Genomic DNA, 15,598 nt, shown 5'->3' with positions numbered 1-15,598 from the left:
AGGATTTTGGTCTTGTGGACAACCTACATATTTGGGCCTGGGGTGTCGCAGCCACCAAGGAAAACAGGAAACCCCATGTTTTTCTAAATAGAAGACGCCCGTGCGGATCCACAGAGTTATGACTTGCGTGAATCGCACTGGAATGTATTACCCACAAGGCCTGGTAAAGTCCAGAATTCAGCAGAAAAAAACACAATTTACAGACATTTGCTACCAGGAAACCACCGAAACACACCACCAACAACACATGTCCTACCTTCCCATGTACCCACAGCTGTCATGACAAAATCGGTACCTAACATGTGTGGGTGTACCTACCTGGGCGCAAAAGGAAAAGGTTAAACCACTGCTATCCCCAAAGGGTTTCGGCCGATGAAATCTTTAGGATTTTGTTTTTGTGGACAACCTACAGATTTGGCCCTGGGGTGACACAGCCCACCAAGGAAAACAGGGAACCCCATGCATTTCTGAAAAGAAGACACCCGTTGGAATCTACATAGGTCTGACTTGTGCGAATCGCCTAGAATTTATTAACCAAAAGGCATGACAAAATCCCAAATTTAGGGGAAGAAACCACAATTTTCCAACATTTGCCACCAGGAAACCACCAAAACACGCCACCAACAACACATGCCTACCTTCCCACATTTCCACAGGTGTCTCGATGAAAATGGTACCTCACATGTGTGGGTGCACCTACCTGGGCGCAAAGGGAAAAGGCTAAACCACGGCTATTCCCAAACTTTTTCGGCAGAGGAAATTTTTAAGATTTTAGTCTTTGAGAAGGGATGAGGACCCTGCCGGGTGAACCTGGAACCACTGCTGAGCCTGGGGATGTTCAACCTTCATGGCGACAGCCGCCCAAGGCCAATGACATGACCCCCCCAATATCCTGGAGCGCTGGCTGGGTTGCGTTACAACTTCTCCCTCTGGGAAAGGCTGGTGACCCTGCAGAGGCCCCCTGGAACTGCAGCTGAGCTTGTGGACGAACAACCCACATGAGTGACAGCCCCCAAAGGCCATGGACATCACCCAGAACCATCCTGGAGTTCTGGCTGATGGGGATCCTGCCAGGTTTCCCTGGGACTGGTGCTGTGCTTAGAGATGGTGGGCCATCATGGTGAGACATATGCCCAAGGCTTTGGGGATCAGTCACCCATGTGGGTGTACCCTCCCCAAGCACAGTGGCAGTTCCAGGGAACCCCAGGAGGGTCCCCATCCATTCCCAGAGGGAAATCCTGTAATGCAGCCCAGCCAGAGCTCCAGAATGATCAGTGTGATGCCCCAGGCCTTGGGCAGCTGTCTACCATGTGGGTTGAACGTCCCCAAGCCCAGCGGCTGTCCCAGGGAGGCTTGGCACATTCCTTGTCCTTTCCTGGAGGGAGACGCTGTAACGCAGGCCAGCCAGAGTTCCAGGATGGTTGGGGGTCATGCCACTGGCCTTGGGCACCCATCTCCCATATGGGTCGACCATCACCAAGTCCAGCCTGGAACTCTGGCTGGGCTGCGTTACAGTTTTTCCCTCCAGGAAAGAATGTGGACTCTTCCGGGGCTCCCTGGAACTGCTGCTGGGCTTGGGGATGATCAACCCAAATGCAAGACAGACACCCAAGGCCAGGGACATCTCCCCCGACAATCCTGGAGCTCTGGCTGGGCTACATTATAGAATTTCTCTCCACGAAGGGACGTGGACACTGCCGGGGCTCCCTTAGGACTGCCGCTGGTCTTGGAGACGGTAGCCCCACATGGGAAATGTGCTGCGTTACATCTCCAACCATCCTGGAATTCTGACTGGTCTGCGTTACAGCGTTTCTCTCTGGGAAAGGACAGGGACCCTGCCGGGGCTCCCTGGAACCGCTGCTGGGCTTGGGGATGGTCAGAAAAGAAACACACAAATATCTCTTCTCTAAAAACCTCTGCAGGCCCATCCAACGATCCACAAATAAATCTCTCTGGTCCATTTAAATTCAGAAATACAGCGGGAGTAAATTGTATGCTAATACAACAATGAATCTTCTCTTTCAGTTGCCACCAATTGTTCACAACAATTACAGTGTCTCAGGTATAAGGCAAGAATTGGACTCCTGTGCAGGAATGGTAATATTTACCATAAACGCACAGGAATATCCATGAGAATTCCTAATGTACTTACTGCAAGTACTGGGAACCAAAAACATCCCTATACATGAAATCTTCCCAGATTTCATACACGTGGAAACATACATGCACTCTCTGCAACCATGTTTCACAAGACCACATCCCTAATGAACGATGTATATACGTATCTATACCGAATTCTGAATCCATTCCATTTTATCAGCTTCTGCAGAATGCAGATCATGGCATATTAAACCCTTTTTGCAATTCCGACCATCGTCCACCATACAAATAAACTCACGCCGCCAATATGTCATACTGATGCTTCATGGTACCAGAAATAATTGGAAGCTTACAGGCTGCACACACGGCCAAGTATCTCTTGGAAAGAAAATCTTCACAACAGTAGGTATAGTCTACCACACTGGTGCCATAACCACTTCAGGACACTACACTGCATATGTCAAAAAAGAAGTGGTGCATTTGAATTTAATGTACCTCTGTTACTCCAAAACGCAGGTTACCAGCACATTTAACAAATGCCTACTTATTATTCCTGCAACCCAAATTTCTGTCAATAAACTATAGCACAATTAACAGTTAGAATACGCCAGCAGGTATCTAACTACATGAAAAAGACAAAGTGAGAAAAGAGAGAGCCAGGATGAGACAGCGCCCAGTTTTTCAAAAAATGGTTTAATATATAGAAATGCCCCTTCAGATGACACGTGTTCCGGTCCCCTTAGAGACCTTCCTCAAATCAGGGCTAATTAAAGTGTTTCACTAAACAATACATTCTATAATACCTATAATCTAAAATAAATAATACCTCTCCATACTATTAGCACATCATCTATGTACCTCATCCAGTGCACAAGTTAACTATGCAATTTCTTGCATTACAACCATATTCGACACCTGTGGGATATGATTTGGCACCTGGGACCATGTGAGGTCATAGAATAACCTTCATGCTGTATATACTAGGAGAACGTGCCATCTCGCACTCTCTGAACGGACAATATACACACTTTTGAGTAGGCGGTACAACCCCATGAATATGACTTTAAATTTGTTCTATATCTGCATTATTTTGCTGATTGACAGTATAATTAATCCGCAAACTCCAATAGTATTTAAATATAAGAGAACAGTGATCTGGATATGTTTGGAAGCACACAGTATGCTAAAATCTATCGCCTTAAGATGGCCGCCATATTATACTGGCAAATACTGGCCCTCACCACGGAAAACGGACTTACTATCGGGTCCGCTGCCATGGCGACTGAGCAACAAAATAACTTGGAAGGGGACGCCTACGGACGCCCCCTCAGGACATTTGGCTGCACGTGATTGAACGCGAGACAACTATCAAGGGTAAGAGACCGTCTCAGAAGTGTGGCGGTTTGACTTTTATTGTAAATACTCTGCCATAAGCTTGTGTGCGAGATAGAAAACAGCTCATGGATTAATTTACTTATGCCCGCGGTGGCGGGTATGCGAGCACAAACCTTTCACATCAGAAGGCTCATGTATAGAACATGCCAATACAGTCATATGTAAACAGTTAGATGTTAACATAGATGTTTGCACATATTTTTGAAATTAGGATTAAGCACTTGACTTTTTAACAATGGACTAAATGAGTAACATGGTCTAAGATGCAAATGTAACAACGCGCATCAAGGACTACCTTAATAGTGTAACTCAAACCATGGACTTTTATTTGATTATAGAATCCGCCTACTCTAATGAATACTAGGCTTACATTGGAAACAGTATGAATACTAAATGATTAATTTACTTTCTTGAAGGGATCTAACCCGATATTGGAAGAGCGGATATTTTCTGCTAAACCTAATAAGGGGCATTAGAGAAACCAAGGTAAAACAGAAACATTTGCATTATATTTCGGAAATAAGAATTTGACCCTATATGAAGCACTGAATATTTAAGGTATCTATATTTATGTCTTGACCCTCTTTGCAGTCTCATCCTGGGTCTCTCTTTTCTCACTTCATGTTTATATGTGGTCTTTTCTTGGCTAAACCACAAACCCAGGGAGACGCGACCATAGAGAAAACGTCTTTTGAAACTAAGTTGAACCAAAATACACACTTGAATGAACATGTCGCCATGTTAGACCGGACCAACATAGCCAAGAATTGGTGAAACTACATGAAAAACACCCTTCATTCCAAAGCACTTCAAATATGCCATCTCAATTCTTATACGACAAAACATCTTCTAACCTCTAATGTAGTTAGAATACACCAACAGGTATCTAACTACTCCAATCATTCCCTTGATCACTACATACTTCAAACAAACATACTATCACCCTTACACTCACATAACTGTAATCAGTTTTTTTTTATCCTGTACAGATTTTTTTTTCCCAATGACCCAATGATTATTTAATGTCAATTCAACAACAGTGTGCCATACAATAATGTCGTACCAACCATAGTACTTAGAATGTACTGTTTATGATGGAAAATGTATATTTATAATTCTATACAACTACAGCTTTTGAACCATCCTGCTTAACCAATTGTACTGTTTTTTTTTACACAGAAAATAAACCTGAGATTGCTGCTTCATAATGCTACAATACTAAGTTACCACAGCAATTATAATCAAATACATATTCTATGAGCACTAACCTCAATTGTACTACAATCATAAGTACCATATACAGTTCAATCACATCATTCCTCCATATAACAAACACGTTGTACTCCCACTACATTACCTACAATCACTATACACGTATTGCTACTATGTGATTCTGGCCATACTCCTATTACATTACCTACAATTACTATACACATATCACTACTGTGCTGGTTGTGCCCAGATCACATATTCTTGGGGCCATGGCCTGTGGCCATGCCCGCCAGAATCTGGTCATTGACTTCAACCACCACAATACAATTAACTACATAGGGGTACGTACCATACACCGTCAACTAATAAAACACACCCTCACCCCCCCATGCAATCGAAATGATGTTTGCGGGCACCAAAATTGACCACAGACCTGTGGCATTTCCAAACCCTTGTTTCACCTATAAAAACAGCTCCACATTACCTTCGTTCCACTTCCCTACCATTTCTGCACCCTCTTCCAGCCATCAAATAACCCCAAATGTATTTTCCAAGTCGTCCGTCCACAGCACTGTCCACGAATGACCTCAGTGTCCGCTGACAGCTATGACATCTGCCCTAACTTTTTTAACCTACAAAAATAGCTTCATATAATATTTCTTCCACTCCTCCACCCTTCCCAGCCCTTCTTTCGACCACCAGATGACCCAAAATGTGTTTTGCAGACGTTTTTCCCACTGTGATGTCTGCAGTCAGCTGTGCCTGTCCTTGAATCTAACATGGCAGACGTTTCCAAAAATATGACTCACCACACACTTTTCACCATCCAATTAGTGGGTGCGTACATGTACGTGGACCTCACCTCATCCCCTGGGACAATCAGAAGCTCATCTGTGGACCGAACAGGGAAGTTAGTCCACGGACCGAACCCAGATATCACAAAACAATGTGTCCTACTTTTTGGTTATTTTAAAAAGAAATACTGGATGGATGTACACCAAATGTACACAAACTCGCTTTTGGGACCAAACCGCTGCTCCTGCTGCAAATCTGGAGAAAATCCCTCCAGTGGTTTGGGCTGTAGGCATGAGCATCTTTTTTTTTGTTCATTGTGTCTATGAGAAACCCACACATTTTGGGACACCCCCTATAACTTTGCCCATTCTTAACAGAACCTCACCAAACTTTGCGGGATCAATCTGATGGCCCATATACTTGTATTAAAAAGTGCTCTGAGAATTCGATCAGAGGGGAGGAAGTTATAAGCTGCCCGAAAAGTGCTCATTCTATGTGTTGAGTAACTTAACAAGAACTACAGAGCCCCGCTATATATATATATACTGGTTTTCTGAAATGCACCAAATGTAAAGCCTGCCAATTTGCCCTTAACAAAACCAGTTATACACATCCGATACTGGGACATGATGTTGAAATTAAACCTAAAATCACATGCAACACCGAATTTGTGGTATATGTTTTAGTATGCTCATGCAATCTTTGGTATGGAGGCAGCACCATTGGCAAGCTGAAATTAAGGATCTTGCAGCACATGCGTGCCATAAAGAACGTAGATGCCTCATACCCTATGGCAGTACATTTCAGAGATCAACATCAGAGCAAGTTGGACAGTTTCAGATTTTTTGGTGTGCACCACATTAAACTCAATCCACGTGGTGGCAACCGGGAGCTAGCACTGCGACAGATGGAAACACGCTGCATTTTAGACTTTCAAACCAAAAAACCAGGAGGACACAACCTGGATGAAGAACTGTATACCTTCCTTGGGACATAGTGCACCTTTCCCATTTGAACTCTGACAAGTTTTTTGTAGCTCACCACTAATGGCAATACCTTGTTTAATAATATTTTTGATACCTGAGCTCATTTTAACATTTTCAAATATTTCGTAAATTGTATACATTTTTTGTATGTGTATTGACCTTTTTAGTGAAAACTGCACAGCTTTTTTTTATCCCTTCTCTCTCTATACTTCCCCTTTCGTTTAAAATCCGGCATGTATTTCCCCAAATTCTGGTTTTATTACAACCTATATTGCACACTGATTCACAGTGGCAATGGATGTTTACAGCACTATGCACTTTATTGAGAATATCTTCTGCTTGTACAATTAATGAGTTTATTTACAAATAAGCTATTGCCCGTATATGAGGAATAATGATGGCACTATGCACTTTATAAATTTCTGGTTTTATTTAGAACCAATGTTTACAGCACTATGCACTTTTATTCATCATGTTTCCTCTCTGTTTTCTTATATCTACGGGACAATATGCTTAAAGAAAAAGGAGATCTCTAATTGAATTTGAAACAGCAGTTTATTCATTTTATTGTTCATTAAGATGGGGAAATGTAGTTGGTTTGCCAGTAAGCGAGTTAATAAGGTATATTGATACCGAATACGCAGTATTTCTTGCTTTAACCACTAGTGTCACAATATTACTGTTAACATCATTAACAAATACTGCTGGCTTACCGAAAAAATTGTTATCTGGTATTTACATCCAGCATAACGAGAATAACTTGAAATACACTTCAAAATGGCCGCCTGCAGTTACACAGGAGAGAATCTATATGGATTTGGGAAAAAGTTGAAAGAGAAAAGGGACTAATTTTAGTGGGTAAAAACCATAGAGTTTGAAACTTTCTTCTCTGATTGTATTTAAACGCTGTGCAAATCACTCATTTTATATGTGATCAAGCAACGGGATCGTTGCGAAACGCGTCAGCTCTGTTATGCCCTTAATAAAACTGGATATGGCATAAGTAACCTTGTTGGCGAATGGTGGATTTATTTTGAAGATTTTTTTGACATCCTGACCGCTTTGAGTGCCGTCCTTGTTGAAAAAGTGGAATAATCTTTTCCTTTTGTTTTGAATATATATATATATATATATATATATATATATATATATATATATATATATATATATATATATATATATATATATATATATATATATATAGAGAGAGAGAGAGAGAGAGAGAGAGGTGTTCTGAAATATTATTTAAACAACATGTATTCAAACCTGTAGTATGTTTTGTTAAATGTAGATATTGTTGAATGTGTAATTTGAAATCTTGGAGAGTTTCACAGTAGTTTTTGATGCAAGTGCCTGTGATTAATAAGAGACATGTAGTTGGAGAGTTCAAGAGTGCAAATGAAGGATGTGTTGATTGGTGGATGGATGTGTGACTGTTCGAAATGAGTGAATGAGGGAGTGTTACAGACATAAAAGTAAAAAGCGTAGAAGGGCTGACCTGTGCGATGGTGTCCACGTGCCTTTTTTAAAGAAACCTGGTGTAAGGAAGGCATGGTATCAAAGCAAGACAGACACAAGTGATCCCTTTCAAGGGTGTTTATTAAACTGTAGAATGAGTGAGATACAGCCTAATCTAAACCTAAATCTAAGATGGAAGCAAGTTACAACCATCAAATAATAAGAATACAGTCCTAGTGGAGACTAGTAAAATAGAAAGGGCCGATACTCAGAAACCTATTGCCAGTCCTTACTGCTATGCTACAAAATAGTGTGGGATAATGTTCACAAGAAAAGAAATAAGTGTTCACAAAATGATAAGTCAGGATGTTATGGCCGTCGTCTCATTTCTCCATATTTTTAGCACGGAACAAGGTGGGACTCTTGAGCACAGCACACTGCTGGGCTTCTCTGGCACAAGCTAACAGTTCCTTTTCTCTATATCAGGGCCTTCTGTACTCAAGTCTCTTCTCATGCAAAGTCTCTTTCTTCAGAGGCCTGATATGTCAAAACACCAAAACAAAAGTTCCATCTGACAACCTTCACATAGGGTGATTACTCTTCACCCTTGGATCCCACTCAGCCAGGCTCTGATCCTTCTTTCAGTGTCCACCTCCCAAAACGCTTTCCAATTTAAACAGAGACTTTCAAAGGGTGATATTGTCTCACTGGGTCACTCTGTTAGCCTATGGCGACTGTAGGCTTTACAAAAACACAATTCATACAGTGTTCCCCACAGCCGGGAGCAAAAGTCTGTTTCACAGTTGTACTATCATCAAAACTTCCACTACATGTCAAGGACTTTCGATTGTGCAAGGGGTTTTGCTTCACCCATATATGACCACATTGTCACCTCACATCGGCCTTCCCTAAGGCCCCTTGGTATCTGTAGTCCTTCCTTCCTTTTATTTGACACAGTCTCTTCATTCAAGAGAGGGTTATCAAGATCATTCACAAAAGACCTCTTTCTCCTAGGCTTCCCAATGTTGCCACTGCAACCTCGAATACAACACAGACCGGCCCACCATCAGGTTCAGACGATTCACTGGCTTTGTTGAACTCGTTGGCAACTCTTCTGCCGCTGGAGTCAAGTATGGTACCCCAATGGCAACCGTGTCTTCCCAGACACCACTCGCCAGCTGTGATTCCCGGTCTTTCATTTCTTTCAACAGAGGCTTTGTGGGAATGGGTCAAAAGGGCATGGGCAATTCCCTCCTTGACATCCTTGTGTCCTTTCAGGTCTCACTGCCTTCTCCTCCATTTGAACTGCCATCCTTGTGCGTTCAGCCTTGCTCAAAGTGTGCTCTTGTGCTCCACCTTTTCTCCCAGTGGGGAAGGGAAAGGGCAGTCATGTGTGTGTAGTTGTCGGCTATTGCCTGACTCTGCCGGACCCTTGTGTTGGGACATGTCTGGTAAACGGCTCTGGTATTAGTCTGTTGTCTGTCACAGTGTGAGAAAGTGTTCATGTTGGAAAACCGGGGGAGTTTTTAAGTATCCCACTGGGCAGGATAGGGAAAATATGTCATAAGGAAGGGGATACCGCGTCTCACCCTTGGGTGACCCACTTCCACTCCCTGAAGACCCCCATCCAGGTGATCCTCCCACACTGATCCACCCCCAAGAACTGGATCTAATAGCGATGGCTGTGTTCTGACTACCTGGATGACTGATCCCCGCGGACTAGCCAGTGAGACACCTTCAGGTTTCTCACATAGGCATGGAAAGGGGATTGCGAAGACTGTGGACAGTCACAAAGGTTTGTGAATTACAGTTGTTATTAACACCCTGGTAGGGGGAGCCAGGCAATCAGGTGACTAGGACCACAGGCTACATTTGCCACCCCCTCTCCAACCCCACTTACCTGTGTGTTGTAGTGACTCTGCAAGCTGCCATCGCAGGAGCTTTTCAACTTATATGGACACTATCGAAAGGGAAGAGGGGCTCCATATGTAGCCCTGCCTTCCCTTTCCATAGTAGCTATGTTAAGATAATATGATTAGTCATTGAACGGGACACGTAAGTCATCCTGTTGAATGACTGAAAGTACTTTTGTTTCAAGCACCCCGTGTTACTGCCTTGGTAATGGCCTTAAGACCCAGTTCCAAGTATTGGAATGGGGGTAACGGCCTGGAGCCCTCATTAAAGGTCCTCGCTTTGCTCAGGCCATCAACTTGTGCTGCTGGGTTGTTAACCCCGCTCCAGATCTTGGAATGGAAACTAAATGCCACATTGTATGCTAGAGAAAAGCATTTTGGAAAAAAAAGTGAGGGTAGCGGCACTAACAGCAGATACGGACCGGCAGGTGGATAGGGGAAGATGTTGGGCATGCCTTGAATCTAAGGTTGGGGGCACTGTTTGTCATTCTCCTTGACTGCAGCCTTGAAAACACTTTGAAACTGCTGCCCGCTGCAGAGTACTGTGTTGCAGTGTATACACAGTATTGTTGTCTTGGAAAGATATGGATTAACAGAGTCAGTCATGGTTTGCGAGGCATCTGATGGGATCCTCTGTCCCACAGGAGTAGCCTGTATAGTATTTAGTATTTATTAAATTTTACATAGTGCTTTACGCCAAAGGGCTTTACATGAGAACAAGAGAATATATAACAAGCATTGCAAAACATATGAATCAAGTATCAGAAAACAGAACATGGAACAATTTAAATGAGCAATATGGATGGCGTAGGACCATAGTTGGAGAGGCTGTAAGGAATAAGGATGAGATCTAGGAACATAGTGAGAGAGGCAGCGGGGGTGTTAGGATGGAGAATGGAGGAGGTAAGATTTTAGAGCAGTGCGGAAGGAGGAATAGGAGGTGATGGAGTGGATATGGAGAGGGAGATGGGTCCAGTGGAAAGGGGCTAGAAGTTGGAAGGCACAGAAGCGGGATGGGGCACAGGGCGGAGGAGGAGTGAGTAGGAAAAGATCGGCAGAGCGGAGTGGGCAAAACGTAGTGTAGAAAGTGAGGAGAGAGGAAAGGTATGGAGGAGCAAGACCGTAGAGGGATTTGAAGACGAGGCAGAGGAAATTGAATTTGAGATGGGAGTGGAAGGAAACCAACCTAGAGAGGAGTGAGAAGAGGAGATGGAATCATGAGGAGAGAGAAGGCAGAGCGATCGGATGACCAAGTGGTAGATGGATTTAAGGGTGGATAGGTGCGAGAAGGGGAAACCGAAGAGGCGAGTGGGGCACTAAAAGAGTCTAGAGAAGATGAGGGAGGTGATTAGGAGTTTGGTAGCGTGGAAGGTTAGTAAGGGTCGAATTTGGCAGTGAGAGAGATATGGTGGGAGAGGGAGAGGTTAGAGTCAATGTGAAGGCCAAGATTACGGGCGTTGGGAGAAATGTGGAGTTGAGAGGAGGAAAAGAGAATAGAAGGAGGGGGTGAGGAGAGTATTAGCAGGGAAGAAAATAACTTCAGTTTTGTCAGTATTTAGGGTAAGAAAGTGGGAAGACATCCAGGATTTAATAGCGGAAGAGGAAGAGAGGTTAAGATGGATGTCAGAGGTGAAGGAAGAGAAGGAAAGAAAGAACTGGGTATCATCTTATAGAAATGGTGAGAAATACCAAAGGAGGAGATGATAGGAGCTAGGAAGGAAGTGTAGAGTGAGAAGAGAAAGGGGTCAAGTACGGATCCTTGGGGGACGCCATGGTTGAGAGGATGGATAGGGGAGGGACTACCTCCCCAGGAAACTGTCAAGATGCATTTGGAGAGATAGGAGGGGAACCTGTTGAGGGCTGAATCTTTGAGGCCAAAGGATGAGAGAGTATTAAGGAGTAGAGGATGATCAACAGTATCAAAGGCAGCAGAGAGGTCGAGAAGAATGATATACATATAGATATACATGATGTATATACATGATAATGTAGAGTTGTGGCAGTGGTTGAATAAGATGAGGTAGAGGAAGGCAGCTCACTATTTCCTCAGAAAGGAATAGCCTTTCTCAGAGTATTCAGATGGTTTGAGCGGGTGTGATAACACATGGCGGTCGTACCAAAATAGAAGTGCCCATGTCAGCCGAGACTAAGCATGATTCCACACTTCATACTTAGTGCATTCAACATGGGTCGCCCAAGCCTTTGGTAAGCCTTGTATGGTTTTAAAGAGTTGCCACACCCAGGATTTTCTTTGGATGCTGGAGGTAGGCAATTCCTCTCTCTCATCTTCCAGGTGCTTTTGATCCTCTTCTGCATTATCGCGCCTGTTCTCCTGTGCAGGTCCTCCAGCGCTTGGTGGTGGTGGATTCTGGGGAGGAGGCAGGGACATAACTGATGCCATTTGTGCAGCAAAATAGTATTTGCGCCAATAGTTTTAAAAGTTGTAGAAGGGAAATGTTCAACTCAAAACTTCCACTAGTTTTGAAGTGTCGGCGAAGCACAGACCCATTCGCAAACACGTCATCACAGTGCATGCCCTCGCTGTAATGCGATGTTTGCGCACTCTAGCAAGTGAAAAATGGCATAAAGATGTGTGGAAAGTGTATAAAAGTGCTCCGAAGGAGGCTAGGAGGTGTGGAATGGCAGTTTTTCATTGAATCCCACAAGATGGGCTGAACAAAATGTGGTTGTCAAAAGCTCACGAATCACGGGACATGTTCACAACCACATCTTCACCCTGCAGGTGTACAGTCACATGGGTCTGTCACCGATGATGCAATGATGTTAGCAGACCTTGGCGGCAAGAGGTACAGGGTGCATTCTCAGGGATTTCCGCAGGGCACCGGAAAGGGTTTACACTTGCGCACGTCATAGGTTGCGACACAGGTCTCCGAACACTTCTATAGTTCGCAGACTTCCCATTGGGTTTTTATTTTAGAAAAAATATGAAAGAATGAGATAGGAGATATTTATAGCATAATCAATTATTGTGTTTATTATAAGGGACAGGTATTGCATGGGAAACATTAATGGCAGAATTTGGAATTTTATCAAATTATTGGGGGATAGAGCGAGAGAATGTTTTCAGAATTTAATTGGGGTGATTGTTGGGGAAGGTGGACAGGTACATGTGGGACAGTTGTAATGTACATTTCTAATAATATGATTTTGAACATGGCACTGGTAAAAACTTTTGAAATTCAGTGAAAAAAACTTTTTTAAAGTGACATTATGGTTACGTTGCTATAATAAAAACCTATGAAATTTTTGAAAAACAATGACATTTGTGATGCCATCTTTGATGTCCTGACTGTTAATCTTTAATGGCGCTGTGGTGGCACGAGTCATGGTTGCTTAGCTTACCATAATTGGCGAACTATTGTTTTTTTTTTTTTTTTTTACCTGTAACTATAACGTCCCTTTAAGAACATCTTTTCACTGAATTTCATAGTTTTTTTATTAGTGCAACTTAACCTTGATCTCACTTTAGCAAGGTTTGTTCACTGAATCTATATACGTATTTGTGAAAGTGTGTTTGTATGTTCGGAGATGGCTCCAGCTCCGTAGCAGTTTGATCAGCAGGATCTGTGTGAATTTTCTATCACGGAAAAGTCAGCGACGGAAAAGTTTGCATGGGAAATGTACACACCACAAAAGCCTTGTACATTTTATTTTTCGGCAGTTACAGGGGTTTCCCCCGCTACCCCGCTCACTATACTGTATAGCATAGTGAGCGGGGTATTGCGGGGGACACCCCCGCAGCCCCCAGCTTTTTTTTTTCCATTTGGCAGAAGACTGGGAGAGTGTCCCCTGCAACACCCACTACGGTGTACTGGTGATAGTGAAATTTGACAAATCCCACTCAGGCACATTGCACAAGGTGGCGTCTAGCCCTGTGCTATCAGTATCAGTGATTCCAGGAGATTGTTGATTTTGCAATTGTTGGCTCCAGCCCCAGGACAGTTGGGCTGAAATTTAGGCAGGAGGTCAGCATACCAGTCTGGGGTGTACTGGTGATTTGTGAAATCTGACCAATCCCACTCATACACCCTGCACAGGGATGGAGCAGAGTCTGTCCCTGAGCTATCAGTATAAGCACATTTTGGGATATTGACGATTTTGAAATGTTTCTACAAAAGGATGCTCTGACACAATAAACCATACACAAGGCTATAGCAGACCCCCACCTGCATGTCAGCTACAGACCGGTGCAATGTGGGGTATGATATTGCTTATTGCAACTGTTAGGGAGAATTGTGCTTAGTCACCTTGATTACAGGAATGCACCCAAACGTGATTGGCCTGCTGGCTGTCCTTGGAGGACAGCCACCCTGCTGTGTGAGTGACACCTATGCTGCAAATGAATGGGAATTACTTACATAAAAGGCAAGGTACTTTGCAAGGAAGGCAGTTGACCACTGGACAAAGGAACCGAAGAAATAAACTGGAAGGGAAGCTTGCTGCACCTCCTGGACCGTTGGTTTACCTGGTGAAGCCCTGCTGCAGTCCTCAAGCTCCTATTTCGACATCGACTAGAGAATCCCGTAAAGGACGACTTCTCCCCTTGGATTGGTGGGACCAATCAACCCGAAGACGAACTCGACTGAAACCCTTCTCTCTGCTGGCTGTACTTCCATTGCTGCTGCAACAACCAAGTCCCAGTGGACAGGAACACCAGAATCGAGTGCATCATTTTTAAGCCAGACCCGAGCTCCAGGACTCCCTCGATGCATGGCTGACCAAGCCTGAGCCACCTCAACAGAGTGCTGAACCCCAGAAGCAAGGAAAGTCCACAAGGTGTCCAAGAACTATGGTGATGCTATTTGCGAGTAGCTGAAACTTCGAAGAATCGCTGATCTGAATTGCGCCCATTGCTGCTGCTGACCTTCAAATCGTAGTGCAGGAGTCCCTAGATGTCCCCCCTCTTGTCCCCATGACTGAGGCCCAGGAACAACAGGATTTGCAGGAATTACAACAGGAACAGAAGCCAGCTGGAATCATGTATTCAGACATAAGGTAAAGTGAACTAAGAGGTACTTACATCTTGTGTGCGTAGCTTGCTGGCTCTCACTGGAGACTTGCACTGTGAACTAATAGGTACTTACCTCTTGTGTGTGTAGCTTGTTTGCTCCCACTGGAGACTTGCACTGTGAACTAAGAGGTGCTTACCTCTTGTGTGTGTAGCTTGCATGCTCTCACTGGAGACTTGCACTGTGAACTAAGAGGTACTTACCTCTTGTGTGTGCTGCTTGCTTTCTCTCACAGGAGACTTGCATTGTGAACTAAGAGGTACTTAGCTCTTGTGTGAATAGCTTGCTTGCTCTCACTGGAGACTTGCACTGTGAACTAAGAGGTACTTACCTCTTGTGTGTGCTGCTTGCTTGCTCTCACAGGAGACTTGCATTGTGAACTAAGAGGTACCTACCTCTTGTGTGCATAGCTTGCTTGCTCTCACTGGAGACTTACACTGTGAACTAAGAGGTACTTACCGCTTGTGTGTGATGCTTGCTTGCTCTCACTGGAGACTTGCACTGTAAACTAAGAGGTGCTTACCTCGTGTAAGTGTAGCTTGCTTGCTCTCACTGGAGACTTGCACTGTGAACTAAGAGGTACTTACCTCTTGAGTGTGCTGCTTGCTCTCACTGGAGACGTGCACTGTGAACTAAGAGGTACTTACCTCTTGTGCGTGTAGCTTGCTGGCTCTCACTGGAGACTTGCACTGTGAACTAAGAGGTACTT

The sequence above is a fragment of the Ambystoma mexicanum genome, chromosome 8 (assembly GCF_040938575.1).
Source record: "Ambystoma mexicanum isolate Mex_15411 chromosome 8, UKY_AmexF1_1, whole genome shotgun sequence".
In the NCBI taxonomy this organism is placed as follows: domain Eukaryota; kingdom Metazoa; phylum Chordata; class Amphibia; order Caudata; family Ambystomatidae; genus Ambystoma; species Ambystoma mexicanum.
The sequence above is the reverse complement of the archived record's forward strand: the minus strand, read 5'-3'. Positions refer to the sequence as shown.